Source organism: Homarus americanus, unplaced genomic scaffold (assembly GCF_018991925.1).
Source record: "Homarus americanus isolate GMGI-L3 unplaced genomic scaffold, GMGI_Hamer_2.0 scaffold11628, whole genome shotgun sequence".
NCBI classification, from domain to species: Eukaryota; Metazoa; Arthropoda; class Malacostraca; order Decapoda; family Nephropidae; genus Homarus; species Homarus americanus.
Genome location: NW_024754732.1, coordinates 736,959 through 752,500, shown reverse-complemented (window position 1 = coordinate 752,500; position 15,542 = coordinate 736,959). Strand labels below are relative to the sequence as shown.

The 15,542-nt window shown below is 44.4% G+C and overlaps 1 long non-coding RNA gene across 1 annotated transcript in view; it reads right to left on the bottom strand.

The window, feature by feature from the left end:
* Window positions 1–621, bottom strand: part of LOC121856072 — a 4,096-nt gene extending 3,475 nt beyond the window's left edge. The window contains exon 1 of the long non-coding RNA XR_006086886.1: window positions 573–621. This is a non-coding gene — a long non-coding RNA (uncharacterized LOC121856072). The remainder of the gene's footprint in view (window positions 1–572) is intronic.
* Window positions 622–15,542: the final 14,921 nt, after the last annotated feature.

Genomic DNA, 15,542 nt, shown 5'->3' with positions numbered 1-15,542 from the left:
AGCAATATGCGTACACAGGAAGCACGGAATTACACGTATTACACATACACAGAAGCACAGCAGTGCATTACACGTACACAGGAAGCACAGCAATATTACACGTACACAGGAAGCACAGCAATATTACACGTACACAGGAAGCACAGCAGTATTACACATACACAGGAAGCACAGCAGTATTACACGTACACAGGAAGCACAGCAGTATTTCACGTACACAGGAAGCACAGCAATATTACACGTACACAGGAAGCACATCAATATTACACGTACACAGGAAGCACATCAATATTACACGTACACAGGAAGCACAGCAATATTACACGTACACAGGAAGCACATCAATATTACACGTAACAGGAAGCACATCAATATTACACGTACACAGGAAGCACATCAATATTACAAGTACACAGGAAGCACAGCAATATTACACGTACACAGGAAGCACATCAATATTACACGTACACAGGAAGCACATCAATATTACACGTACACAGGAAGCACATCAATATTACAAGTACACAGGAAGCACATCAATATTACACGTACACAAACACTATTACACTCACCAGTTACTCGTAGCAGCGGCGCCCATGTTACCTCACCGACACTGCTAGACAGACTGTTACACCTGTGAACCCACGCCTCTTGTACACCTGCTAATTACCCCCAACTTGTACATCTGCTCTTACCTGTTGGTGTTGCCAGACCAATTTTTTTTCCTTGATAAAGTTTATTTAGTTATTTTCTAGATATATGTCTTTGTTATATATAGTGAAACCTCTATTTAACGGACAATATATGAGGGGTTTGTCCTTTACACTGAAGTCCGTTCAAGATGAAACTTCCTTCTAACGGACTACAGTATATGTAGGTAGTCCGTGAGAGAGAGAGACAGAGACAGAGACAGAGACAGAGACAGAGAGAGAGAGAGAGAGAGAGAGAGAGAGAGAGAGAGAGAGAGAGAGAGAGAGAGAGAGAGAGAGAGAGACCATCATCGTAGCCCTCGTCAGCCTTAAGTCTTCCCGTCCTCCTCCTTAACTTATCCCCTCTCTACCCTGTATGTTGACGACAGCGCCTCTCACCACCTATACAGCGATACAACACAGAGTATCAAACAGCTACACCTCACCCCCTACAACCTCCACCACCAAATATATCATGATTTTTTGACACCTCTGCACTCTGATTCCTAATAACAGTGTATACCATCTAATATATCACACCTGTATACTGTATTGCCCCTCAACACATCCGTACCACACTTACCAACACCTGTGCATGAGGATCATCAATATACCTGATTGATAAGTAAATCCAAGTAAAAATAAGTATTCTTACACTTTTATGTGATCAATATGACACAACGGACGAAGGATTTTGACAGCCCTACCGAGACAACAGGAGTCACAGTGTTCAATGTGGAATTCATCGACTCTCTCCGTGAAGATACTTTTTTGGAGCGAGTATTACATATAACCATCATATGACCTATCTTATATATTAAAAAGTTTCCCCCATTGGTGTCAACACAAGACAGAAGCAAGGAAAATACAAATCCAGACGTCATAAAAAGGGGGTCCTGGTGCCCATACCCCCCTCTCCATCCCTTCTCTAATAAACTTTAAACTCTCTCCCTCAATATAAACACAACCAATTAATTAACTGTAAGAAACAACCAAATAATTAACTACCAAACACAACCAACAACCATTACACATAGACCATCAAGGCAAATCCAGACACTATACAAAAAAGAGGCTCTGGCTATCGTTCACCCCCCTTTCCCTCCTCCTCTTACCCCTCTCCTCCCTTCTCCCACTCCTCCATCACCCATTACTTCTTCCCCTCCCGTCCTCCTTCCCCTTATTCCCTCCCTCACCCCCTCCCATCTCACCCAGTCATCCCTTCCTTCTACCCCCAACCCACCTCTTCCCTTCCTTCCGCCCTCCTCCCCTCACCCCACTTATCCCCTTCCTCCCATCACCCCACCTCTTTCCTTCCTCCCGCCCTCCTTTCCCTCTCCCCACCCCCACTCCTCCCACTCCAGCTTACCACTCCATTACACTGAGAAATTGGGTCAGCAATGGGCCTGACGTAATAATTGGAAATGTCGACCCAGCCAACGGGAATATGAAGCAGGAATTAACTGTCACTGTTCATACATGATCCCAAACCTTCTGATTAGTTTACCTCCTGTATCTCTCCCTTATACCTTATAATTCCTAATATAACACCCTAATACTGTACCTTATACTCCCTGATATATCTACCTTATACTCTGATATATCTCTCTTAACTCTGATGCATCACCCTTATACTCCCTGATATATTTACCCTATACTCTGATATACCTCCCTTAAATCTGATACATCACCCTTATACTCCCTGATATATCTACCTTATACTCTGATATATCTCCCTTAACTTTGATGAATCACCTTTATACCCCATGATATACTTACCTTATACTTAACCCTGATATATCACTCTTATACTCTGGAATATATCTCCCCTCGACTCCCTAATATATCACCCTTATACTCCCTGATACATTATCCTTATACCCTTAAGTGTTATAAGTGCTAAAGAAAAGACCCTGGGGAAGACGGGACGATCATATTACCATCTTATAAAATGTTGGTAAATCTGCAGGAGGGGAAGAAGGGAAGGAGGGGGAAAGAGGTGGAGGAGGGGAAGGGGAGGGAAGCGGGAGGAGGGAAGGAGGGAAGGAGGGGAAGAGGGGAGGAGGAGGAGAAGGAGAAAGGGGAAGGAAGAAGAGGGGGAGAAGGGGGAAGAGGGAAGGAGGGAGAAGAGGGGGAGGACGGGGAGGATGGAAGGAGGGGGAAGAGAGGGAGGAGGGGGAGAAGATGGTATTACAAAAAGGGTGAAGGAGGAGGATAAGGGGAAGAGCAAGAAGATGAGATGGTATAAAAAGAAGGATGGAAGAAGAGGGGGATAAGGAGGAAAGAGAGGAGGAAGAGGAAAGAAAAAACTAAGAGGAGGATGAGAAGGAAGATAAGGAGGTAGGTGATCTAGATTGGCCTCATTAACTGCCTTCATTAGTGGTTGTTCAGGATCATTAAAGGCGAGTATTCATAAAAGCAGTCATTACTGAACCACCACCGGTCAATTAATGACTGTGTAGCTGTTGACAAATATCGCCAACCTATGTATATCTATGTGCAATATATGTGGTATACATCCATTATACATATATCCATAAATGTATATAGGTAAATTATATACATATTCAGTACCTCACGTTTCATTAACAATTAAGTCAAACATTTTATGTAAACAGACAAGAGCTTACAGTTCTAACTCACTATGAATAGTTAATGACAACATTTAACCCGTGAAAACAAAGAACACTTTTCACTTTAACTAAAATATATAAACTACTCTCACGTGTATATATATATATATATATATATATATATATATATATATATATATATATATATATATATATATATATATATATATATATATATATATATATATATATATATATATATATATATATATATTATGTACAATATTTGCTCAACATCAATATTGCAGGATGGAAGGTATTGAAGCACCTGTTCAATATGCAACATTATGGACGCGGTTACCGGATGTTGCGTTATACAGTATATTACAGTATATTACAGTATATTTCAGTATAAGCGTCATTGTAACCCTTCTTGATACATGACTTAATCACTGCATTGTAAGTTTTTGTCTTGCCTTTAACAAGCTCAAAGGCGTGTTAATATAGACGGTGATAACAACCTATTATAGCGTATGAAAATATTGTTTACTTTTTATATTACTGCCCAGACTTTATCCATCGTGATCAGAGACTTTGTTAGGTTAGGTTAGGAAAAGCTTACAGGTGCAAACTCGAAGCTTTTTAGCAGTCAAGGCACTACAAGCGTAAAGAAACTTAAAAAAAAAAGAACTTAAGTGTTTAATGGACCAAAACACTCAACCAGATTTTGTAAGGAAATGCTTTTGAGTGTATTCCTGAAGAGTCACTCAGTTCAACAGACGTCGAGGTTAGGTTAGGTTAGGTTAGGTTAGGTTAGGTTAGGTTAGGTTAGGTTATCATTGTAAGATTTCCTTATTTTTACCGGTACTTGTATCTGTACCTGTACTTGTAATTAAACTCGTCTCTGTGTCTGTACTTGTTTATTATATGAGGAAGAGAAGGAGGAAAGGGAAGAAAAAGAGATAGAGGATAAGGATGAAAAGGAAGAGAAAGAGGAAGAGGAGGAGGAAAGGGAAGAAAAAGAGGATTTGGAGGAGGAAAAGGGAGAGAAGGAAGAGGAGGACGAAAGGGACGTGGAAGAGAAAGAGCAAGAAGAGGAGGAAAAAGAAGAAAAAGAGGAGGTGGAGGAGGAGAAGGAGGAGGAAAGAAAGCGAAAGGGGAAGAGGAGGAAGAGGAAAGGGGAGAGAAACAGGAGGAGGAAGGGGAGATGGAAAAGTGCAGGAGAAAGTAGGAGGAGGAGGAGGAGGAAAAATGAATGAGGGAGGAGGAGAATGAGGAAGAGGAGGAGGGAGAGCAAGGGAGGAGTAGAAGTGTATGAGGAAGGAGGAGACGAAAGAAAAAGAGGAAGAGAAAAACTAAACGAATGAAAGAAAGAAAAAACAACAAGAGAATGAGAAGAAAAAGAATGAAAAAAGTTAAGAGGAATAAAAAAAAAAGAGAAACTGGAATCACATGTAAACAGAACTACCCATCCCTTTATATTGACCGTCATGTGCGTGTAAATATGTGCACCACTTGTGTCTGTGTACGTACTGGAAGTTTGTGTACGTACTTAATGACATGGACAGTATTCCTATGTGAGTTCGAATGTGTACACTGAGATAATATTTTAAATTGTATTGCTTAACCCTTTGAGGATGACACACACACACACACACACACACACACACACACACACACACACACACACACACACACACACACACACACACACACACACACACACACACACACACACACACACACACACACACACACACACACACACACACACACACACACACACACACACACACACACACACACACACACACACACACACACACGTTCCCAACTATTCACATTATCGAAAAATATTATTCCATTATTGAAAAAAAATCAACATTTCCTTTTCATGACAACCAAGAAAATGTCGATGGCAGAATGAATCCGAGGAAAAAAACTTTATATTGAAAAGGGTTCTCAATTAAATGTTCCTCGCCAGAGTTCGTGTCTTGAGAGAGAGAGAGAGAGAGAGAGAGAGAGAGAGAGAGAGAGAGAGAGAGAGTTTGTATATGTGTGTGTGTTAAAAACGCTTTACGCATGAATCCTTGAGAATCCGGGTTCAGGTTTTGCCGTTTCAGGAATGTCAACAGAGACGGTGTGTTTATGCTGGCAGGACAAACACTGGTTCCTGCCTTCCGCTTCTTGATGTTAGTTGTACAAACAGGCGGGCGACGCGTTACTCACCTGCCTGGCTGTGTAATGAGGGCAGCCCAAGGTGTTGTGGCGCTGGTACCACTTTCCTGCAACCTTATAGAACCCCTACACACACACACACACGCACGCAGCACGCACGCACGCACGCACGCACGCACGCACACACACACACACACACACACACACACACACACACACACACACACACACACACACACACACACACACACACACACACACACACACACACCTATCCTTTCGCGTACTCTTCAAAAACACTTCACTATCACTCTATCCTCTTCAGAGAGAGGAGAGAGAGAGAGAGAGAGAGAGAGAGAGAGAGAGAGAGAGAGAGAGAGAGAGAGAGAGCACTACCACTCCCAGCCTTTCATTACCGTCAACAGCCATAATCAACACAAAAGACTCATTCTACTCCCTTCCGTATTTACCAAAGCCTTCCTAAACAAAAACCTTCAAAAGACGAACAAAAACCCTGACTTCCTGAAAAAACAAAAAAAAACAAAAAAATACCCCAGATTTTCACCCAAGCCTAGATGCGTTTGGTGTTTTTCTTTGTTTTTCGCTCAATTTACCTCTAAAATCGGAAATGTAAAATCGGCCAAGTGGAAAAATCTGAGGAACAAGAAGTAAAACAGGACAGTCTACCTCCAGTAACATCTTAAGTAGACTGTGTAGGTAGTGGTGAAGGGTAGTGGTGGTGAGGTGGTGAAGTGGTGTGAAGTGTAGTAGTGGTGAGTGGAAGGGAGGAAGGAAAAAGTGGAAGGAAATTGAGTGTTGTGACTAGAGAGATCTAACACACACACACACACACACACACACACAAAACACTGTGAAATGTGTCAACGGCAGGACCAAAATGACCTGATATTTCTTGGTCTTATTTTCCAGATATTACTTCAGGTTAATAGGTGGGTTAATGGGTGTGTTAATGGGTGGGTTAATGGGTGGGCTAATGGGTGGGTTAATGGTGGGTTAATGGGTGGGTTAATAGGTGGGTTAATGGGTGGGCTAATAGGTAGGTTAATGGTGGATTAATGGGTGGGTTAATGGGTGGGCTAATGGGTAGGTTAATGGTGGGTTAATGGGTGAGTTAATTGTTGGTTTAATGGTGGGTTAATGGTGAGTTAATGGGTGTAATGACAGACACACAAATATTTACAGTCCAGAAAAACACACGCGCACACACACACACACACACACACACACACACACACACACACACACACACACACACACACACACACACACACACACACACACACACACACACACACACACACACACACACACACACACACACACACACACACACACACACACCGCGGAAAAACTCCACCCCCAACATTTCAAGAGAACTCGACGGGAAACACAATTTCCCAAAATGTATTTCAATCTGGAGCATGGAACACTTGAAGCTGCCCCGCGTCTACCTGCCTACACCTGTGCTTCACCCTTTACCTGTACCTCTGTTGGCCTCTCCTGCACCACTACTTGTACGAGAGAGAGAGAGAGAGAGAGAGAGAGAGAGAGAGAGAGACCAGGAATATATAAACAAACACATAAGTAAATGAGATATACAGTATATGGATTTCTCTCATCTTACCTGATATATCTCCCTGCCCAGGTCTCCCCTCCTTCCTAGGTCTCTCTCCCCAGGTCTCTCCCACTAGGTCTCTCCCACCAAGTACTCTCCCCCCAGGTTCCCTCCCAGGTATCCGCCTCACGACCTCATTACCAGCCAGGTAGGATCAGGGAGGAAGAGATCAGTAACAACTAAAAATAGGAAGGTATCTCATTCCATATCTAATCAGGTGCTGGGGTCACTTGTCTACCCGAGAGAGAGAGAGAGAGAGAGAGAGAGAGAGAGAGAGAGAGAGAGAGAGAGAAATGTATGCGTGGATAGTAAAGTAAATGGAGAAATGTTGACAATGTAAAGCTAGAGAGAGAGAGAGAAAGAGAGAGAGATTGAGTGAGAGAAGGAGAGAGAGAGAGAGGCACGTGTTATTACTATACTGTGAGTGTGTTTGACAGGTCGAACGTTTTTCTCCCCCAGTCATTGCCAGTCACTCCCAAGTTGTTTCCAGTGACCTTCAGTCGTTTCCATTAACACTCAGTCACATCCCAGTTACTTACAGTCACTCCCAGAGACTCCTAAATGCTACCCAGTCATCTCCAGTCGTATCAGTCTACTGTTTCGGGTTCTTGAGTCTGAATCCCGGGGTTCATGGTTCAGGAGGAGAGGCTAGTGCACTTCAGTAGTTGACTGTACACACTGTCAGGTTTGGCCTCCCCACCATAGGTCACACTGTCAAAACTTGGGTAAATATAATTTCACAAGTGAGAAACTTTATGCGAGGTAGATGGGTCCATTAATAATGATGGAAAACTTATATAAACTGTGTATATATATATATATATATAGAGAGAGAGAGAAAGAGAGAGAGAGAGAGAGAGAGAGAGAGAGAGAGAGAGAGAGAGAGAGAGGAGAGAGAGAGAGAGAGAGAGAGAGAGAGAGAGAGAGAGAGAGAGAGAGAGAGAGAGAGAGAGAGAGAGAGAGAGAGAGAGAGAGAGAGAGAGAGAGAGAGAGAGAGAGAGAGAGAGAGAGAGAGAGGAGAGAGAGAGAGAGAGAGAGAGTAGAGAGAGAGAGAGAGAGATAGATAGATAGATAGATAGATAGAGAGAGAGAGAGAGATTCTAAAAAATATATATTTTTCCTTAAATGTTTCCAAAATAATACCTCAAAATATCTTAAAATAAAGTTGTATAAATGCAGACCAATCGAAACGGACTTAAACCCATGATAATCCCGAAGGAGAGTTTTAATTGGTCCTCGGCGTCATAGTGGGAATAATAATGGAGACGCGGACGGGCTGGGTGTCTCCATTAACGCCAGCTGATGCCAGTGATAATCGCCTCATTACTATGCATTTCTTAAAACCTAATTTGCATTCCTCTTCCACAATTAGTTAAGTAAACAGAGCGATTTGTTGTGCCTCGTGAGGGCTTACGGGCTGTGTGCGGATGGCTGACAGCTGACACTTGAGAGACTGCCCCCCTATAAACCTCTCCTCACCATTAATGGCATCAACAGTAGAAAATATTTTTAAAGAACTAAAACTTGGTTGTGAATTAGGGCCATGGCGAGGAGGAGGAGGAAGAGGAGGGAGAGGGGAGAGAGGGAAGGAGAGTGAGGGGAGAAGAGGGAGGGATGGAGGAGGGGAGAAGAGGGAGGGATGGAGAGTGAGGGAGAAGAGGGAGGGATGGAGAGGAGGGGAGAAGGGGAGGATGGAGGGAGGGGGAGAAGAGGGAGGGATGGAAGTGAGAGGGGAGAAGAGAGGGAGGGATGGAGAGGGAGGGAGAAAGAGGAGGGATGGAGAGGGAGGGGAGAAGAGGGAGGGATGGAGAGGAGGGAGAAGAGGGAGGGAGTGAAGGAGTTCCCCAAAGTCCAGTTTTTTTTATTCAAGGAAGTTCGGTGAATCTTGTTAGGTGAGGTAAGCTACCCTACCCTCTCTCCTGCCAAATACGTCATTAAAACTTTATTTCCCCCGAAACTAAAAAGAAAGTAAAAAAATAAATATATTCGAACGACTCGGAGTGTTAAAAATAAAATCTTACCGAACCTTTCATTAATTATTATAACACTAAAAGGATTTAAAATGATTCTCTTTCAAACCGACCATTAAAAGTTTATTTCTCCGAAAATGAAAAGTGAAAATATTGCGACTAAAAAAAAGAAAAAGGTATTGGAAGGAAATTTTTATTAAATATTTTCTTCGAAATCTTTAAAAAAAAAAAATAATTTCCTCGCAAAGTAAAAATGACAACAACAAAATAACAATGAAATGACAAAAATAGATAATGAAATTTTTATAAAGACGTTTTCTTTTTACTTATTTTCCAGGAAGATTTTCACTCGGCTTTCCCTTCAACACACGACTCCAACTTTCTTTCCCCGAAAATCTTAATAAGACTCCAACGACTAAGAAAAATGACATTAAACTAGAGGTTCTTTTAATTCATTCACCCGCACAATATATCCCAAACTCTCACACAGGCTCAATTATTTTTTTTCTGAAGTCAAGAAATAATTTTAAATTATCATGAAATAGCAAACAAAAGCATAACAAATTATTGGAACGAGGAGTTTATTAATAAATTTAAATATAATTACTATACTGGACTTATTAAAGGAAAGTTAACTCTTTTAAAACTCCAAAAATATATTCCTACACAAAAATAAAAATAATTAACATCCCAGCGTAAAAAAAAATATTGGAACGAGGCTTTAAAAAGGCTTTATGGAAAGACTTTTAAAAGGATTATATTTTTTATAACTTGGTGAAAAAAATTCGTGGAGGTTCAAGTTCTATTTTACAAGTAACCTTTAAGAGTACCTTTGTAGGGAGGAGAGGGAAGTCCTGGGTGTTCCATAAGGTAGTGGGAGGGAGGGACGAGGGAAGGTAGTGGGAGGAGGGACAGGGAGGAGGTGAGTGGGAGGGAGGAGGAGGGACGAGAGTAGTGGGAGGAGGGACGAGGAAGGAAGGTAGTGGGAGGGACGAGAGGAAGGTAGTGGGGAGGGGGAGGGACAGGGAAGGTGGTGGGAGGAGGGGACGAGAGGAAGGTAGTGGGAGGGGGAGGGGACGAGAGGGAAGGTAGTGGGGAGGGGGGAAAGGGAAGGTAGTGGGAGGGGGAGGGACGAGGGGAAGGTAGTGGGGAGGAGGAGGTGCAGGAGAGGAGGAGTGAGAGAAGGAAGGAGGATGAGTGAGGAAAAGGAGGTAGGGGAGAAGGAAGAGAAAGCAGAAGGACAAAGGAGGAAAGAAGAAAAACTTAAATAAAAGGTAAAAGTAAAGCAAGGATGAGATCGAAGGAAGGAAGGAAGGAAGGAAAAAAAGGGAGGAGGGCGAAGAAGGGAAGAAAGGAAGAAAGGAGATACAAATATAAGAGAGAAAACAGGCGGATAAAGCAGGGACAAAGGAGTAGACGAAGGGAGGAAGGGCGGAAAAATTAAGGAATGTAATTGAATGAGAGAGAGAGAGAGCAGAGTGAGTAAGACTCTCTCTCTCACAACACAACAGAGATACCATTATAAAGACCAACATTTAGCTGACATGAATCCTCCTCCTCTTCCCCTCCTACCTCCTCTTCCTCCTCCTCCTCCTCCTACCTCCTCCCCTCCTCCTCTCTCACACAGTAATAGCACAGCCACAGACAAAGACCCATTTAAGATGAATTAAGAACCATGAATAGTGGTGGAGTGTGTGTGTGTGTGTGTGTGTGTGTGTGTGTGTGTGTGTGTGTGTGTGTGTGTGTGTGTGTGTGTGTGTGTGTGTGTGTGTGTGTGTGTGTGTATTTGCGTGTATGTGTGTATAATGAGGCTCCCATGACTCCAGCCATTCAACCTGTATATATTTTTTAATTTTATAACTCTTAGGGTTTTTGCGTTCTAATCATACATACATTATACATACATACATACATACACACACATATACAAACAACTTTACAGAGGTTAAATTTATAGCGAGTCTCCAGGTGACCATTAAACTAGCGAGAGAGAAGTAAGAAAATGGACTCCTACCTGGCGAGGGAACTCCTACGTGAAGGAGAGGAAGGTGGAAGGGGACGAGGAGGTGCGTGGGGAGGGAGAGGAGGTGCGTGGGGAGGGAGAGGAGGTGCGTGGGGAGGGAGAGGAGGAGTGCGAGGAGAGGAGAGGAGGTTAGGTGGAAGACGTTCAGTGTGAGGAGAGAGACTCACCCACAAACCCAAATAAATGAAACACACACTAAAAAACAAATAAAAACACCCACATCAATAACACACTCCGCTGACTGACTAACTGTTAATATAATGTGACTGGCGACTGACTGACTGGAGAGATTAGAACAGTCACGTGCTCTCAGTAAGGAAGGGTTTACGAGAATTATTTGGGGTGAATTTTCCCAGACGAGTGACAGGTCAAGCTAAGGATGAATACTAGAGAGCCACCAGCATGCTGATGAGTGGATGGCCTACAACAGAGAGAGAGAGAGAGAGAGAGAGAGAGAGAGAGAGTTTGTGTATATGTGTGTGTGAGAGAAAGAGATAGAAAAAGTGTGTGTCTGTGTGTGTGAAAGAAAGAAAGTATGTGTATATATGTATGTATAGAGAGAGAGAGAGAGAGAGAGGTGAGTTAGCTAGACAAGTTCTCACACCTTGAGTTAGGTTATGACAACTAACAACAACATAACACAATCAATCTTTGTGTCATAACTTACTTGAGTCAGATGCCGCCTCGTCTCCGGTTAGAGGAAAATATTTAAGAAACAAGCTGTGAGGGGCGAGAAGGGGGTGAGGGCGCGAGGATGAGGGGTGAGGCGGAGTGAGGGGTGAGGCGAAGATGGGGTGAGGGGCGATGTTGAGGGGTGGACGAGGATGAGGAGGGGCGAGGATGTGGGGTGAGGCGAGGATGAGGGTGAGGAGCGAGGATGAGGGGTGAGGGGCAGAGGGTGAGGGGCAGGGATGAGAGGGGTGAGGGCGGATGAGGTGAGGAGCGAGGATGAGGTGAGGGCGAGGATGGGGTGAGGGGCGAGGATGAGGTGAGGGGCGAGGATGAGGGGTGAGGGCAGGATGAGGGGTGAGGGCGAGGATGGGGGGTGAGGAGCGAGGATGGGGTGAGGGGCGAGGATGAGGGGTGAGGGCGAGGATGAGGGGTGAGGCCGAAGATGGGGTGAGGGGCGATGTTGAGGGTGAAGGACAGATGAGGAGAGAAGCAGGATGGGGTGAATGGCAGTGGGGGTCCGACGTGCCGGGAATATTAAGAACAGAGACCTCTCAAGTGAATCCTTTAAGCTCCTAGTACACGGCCGAGCTCACTGCCGGGATGTGACTCTTAATAACTGGATTATATGGTTATGTGAGAAGTCCTTACTATCACGACTATAACCATACTTACACTAACAACCATTATCATCCACACATCTATTTACCACCATCACCTACACACCTTCTACACCACACGCATACACACACACACACACTCCTACCACACCTCTACCACACTCACACGCATCAACCACACACAGACATACACACTACCACCCACCACCACCCACACAGCCACACTCACACACCCACCACAACTACTCCCCACCCACACCACCACCACACTGACCTCACACACCGCCACCACCCACACACCACACACCACACACACACCTCACACCACCCACACACCCACCACCACCACACACCGACCACACTCACACACCACCACCGCCACCTCACACACACACAATCACAGCCCAGGTAAATCATGTTACCTGAGGACCAGACATAAGAGGCAGTGATACAGTGAGAGGCTCCGACCATCCCAGGGGTGAATACATCTCACACATACACACGTCCGGCTAGACACATGGCCAGGCCGGCTCTGGTAGACGTGACATACAACATGTGCCTCGGTGTCGGACATGTGGCCACGTCGCTTCCCTTACACATATTTTCACACCAACTTGTGACTGTGTAGTATTCCATGGCTCCAGGCACCCAAGAACTACAAGCACTTATAAGAGTAAATACTTCACTATGTATGATATATAGTTTTAACCCCTGGTGCAAAACTAACTCCAAATATTATCTTTACGATTTTATGTGATATAATATGACACAACAGACGAAGGATTATGACAACCCTGACGAGACAAGAGACGTCTCAGTGTTCATTGTGAAATTTATCGACCATCTCCGTGAAGATACTTTCTTGGAGTGAGTGAATGGAAGATTTTTTTTAGTGCTGAATGAAATCGTCAGCCATTACCCAAATATTAAAAGTGGATTCCCGATGTATAGTTTTAAAACCTGGCTGTTAGACATATTGACAGACTAATAAAATCCTGAACTTGTTTTATCTAAGGGAGACTTACATCTGTCTGTCTGTCTGTCTGTCTGTCTCTCAACCCACCCACAAGCCACCCACATGTAAACTGTCTACCCTAACCTCACCACAATCCCTGGCTGTCCTACATCCCCGTATTCCACTAGTGTTTCCCTCTTTGATGTTACCAAATATGAAAAGGATTTATTCTATTCATATGGTCGTTGCTTACTCCCTAGTGATGTATGCTCCTGTATGATTTTCTGTGATTGTGTATGATATCTGGCAGGTGTATGATTCTTGAGGGTTGTGTTAGTATGATTGTGTATGATTCCAAGCGATTATATGAACACACACACACACACACACACACACACACACACACACACACACACACACACACACACACACACACTCCATCACTGTCCTACACTCAGCGGGCAACAAGTCCTTCAGAGTTGGTCAGGAGAGTCTTCTAGGACCTCCCAGGCAACTCAAACAGGAGAAGAAATAAAAAGTAATTTCTGGGTAGTCCTGGCCACCTACCAGATCCATGGCCATCTACCACAGTCCATGTCCACTACCACAGTCCATGCACCTACCACAGTCCATGGGCACCACCACCAGTCCATGGCCACCTACCACAGTCCATGGGCACCTACCACAGTCCAGCCACTACTGCAGTCTATGGCCACCCCAACAGTCAATGGCCACCTATCACAGTCCATGCAGCCACTACCACAGTCAGAGCCACCTATCACAGTCCATGGCCATCTACCACAGTCCATGCGCCACCCACCACCCTTCTATGGCCACACCACAGTCAGCCACCTATCCAAGTCACCTTTACCACAGTCCATGACCCCTAACACAGTCCATGGCCACCTACCACAACTACCAGTCCTCCATGGCCTACAATTAATCCCTCCTTGGCCTACACAGTCCAGCCACCTACCACAGTCCATGGCCACCTACCACAGTCCATGGCCACCTATCACTTGTAACCACTCAACAAACTTCCAATCATGACCCAACTGAAGCAGAAGACTTACCCAGCACTAGGCCATGACCATCAGGTGTGTGAAAATAAATGAGCTCGACCTTCAAGTACCATCTACAGTAGGTCACTCTCGAGACTTGCAGCGTTCTTTAAGGCTCATCACGTCATTCTCACTCCTTCCACAACCTTCCTCGCCCTTAAGCACCTGTGACTCACCTAAGCACCTGTAACTCACCTAAGCACCTGTGACTCACCTAAGCACCTGTAACTCACCTAAGCACCTGTGACTCACCTAAGCACCTGTGACTCACCTAAGCACCTGTGACTCACCTAAGCACCTGTGACTCACCTAAGCACCTGTGACTCACCTAAGCACCTGTGACTCACCTAAGCACCTGTGACTCACCTAAGCACCTGCGACTCACTTGAGCACCTGTGTTCCGCTTATTACACGAAGTGGACTATAGTGAAACCTCCATATAACGAACTTCTCTCTCCATATAATCCGTTAGATAGAGGTTTAACATCTGACCCTCGATATAATGTACTTTCCCCTCCACATATTCCGTTAAATAGAGGTCTCATTATATCTCTCCAGCCAGACATTCATACAGACGAGTTCTCCAAGTAAACGTTTGGAAGGTGTCTAAAAAAAGTTAAGTAACATGAACTAATGAAAGCTTTCCAGCACGTCCAGAAGCCTTCACCATCCTCAAAAACCTTCCATACAACACAAATACGTAAAGTATAAGATGAACCTCTCCAAACAACTCCAAAGTGACCCTCCAGTCATCCAGTACGTCCAGAATCCTCCAAAAGCCTTCCATATAACACACATACGTACAGAAAAAAAAGAGTTACCTCACCAAACACCCCCAAAGCCATCCTCCAGCCTGCAAGTTTTACAAACAGGTTTCCAGGCAGAATTTTTGGAAGGTTATGGAAAAATCTATATTCCAGGAAACTTGCGGGAGGGGCTTGAGGGCCATCCCTGGAGCCGCTCATCCGGGAGTGACGCGTGACGCATTTTTTTTTTCGGCCCATTTTTCCAAATTCATTTTCTTCCCGAAGTCCCTGGAGGTTGTTGAGGTCTAATTTGGTGAGCGGGAGGCTAAAGGAGGGTTGGGGAGGGTTGGGAAGGGTTGGGGAAGGTTGGGGAAGGTAGGGGAGGGTAGGGAGGGTTGGGGAAGGTTGGGGAAGGTTGGGAA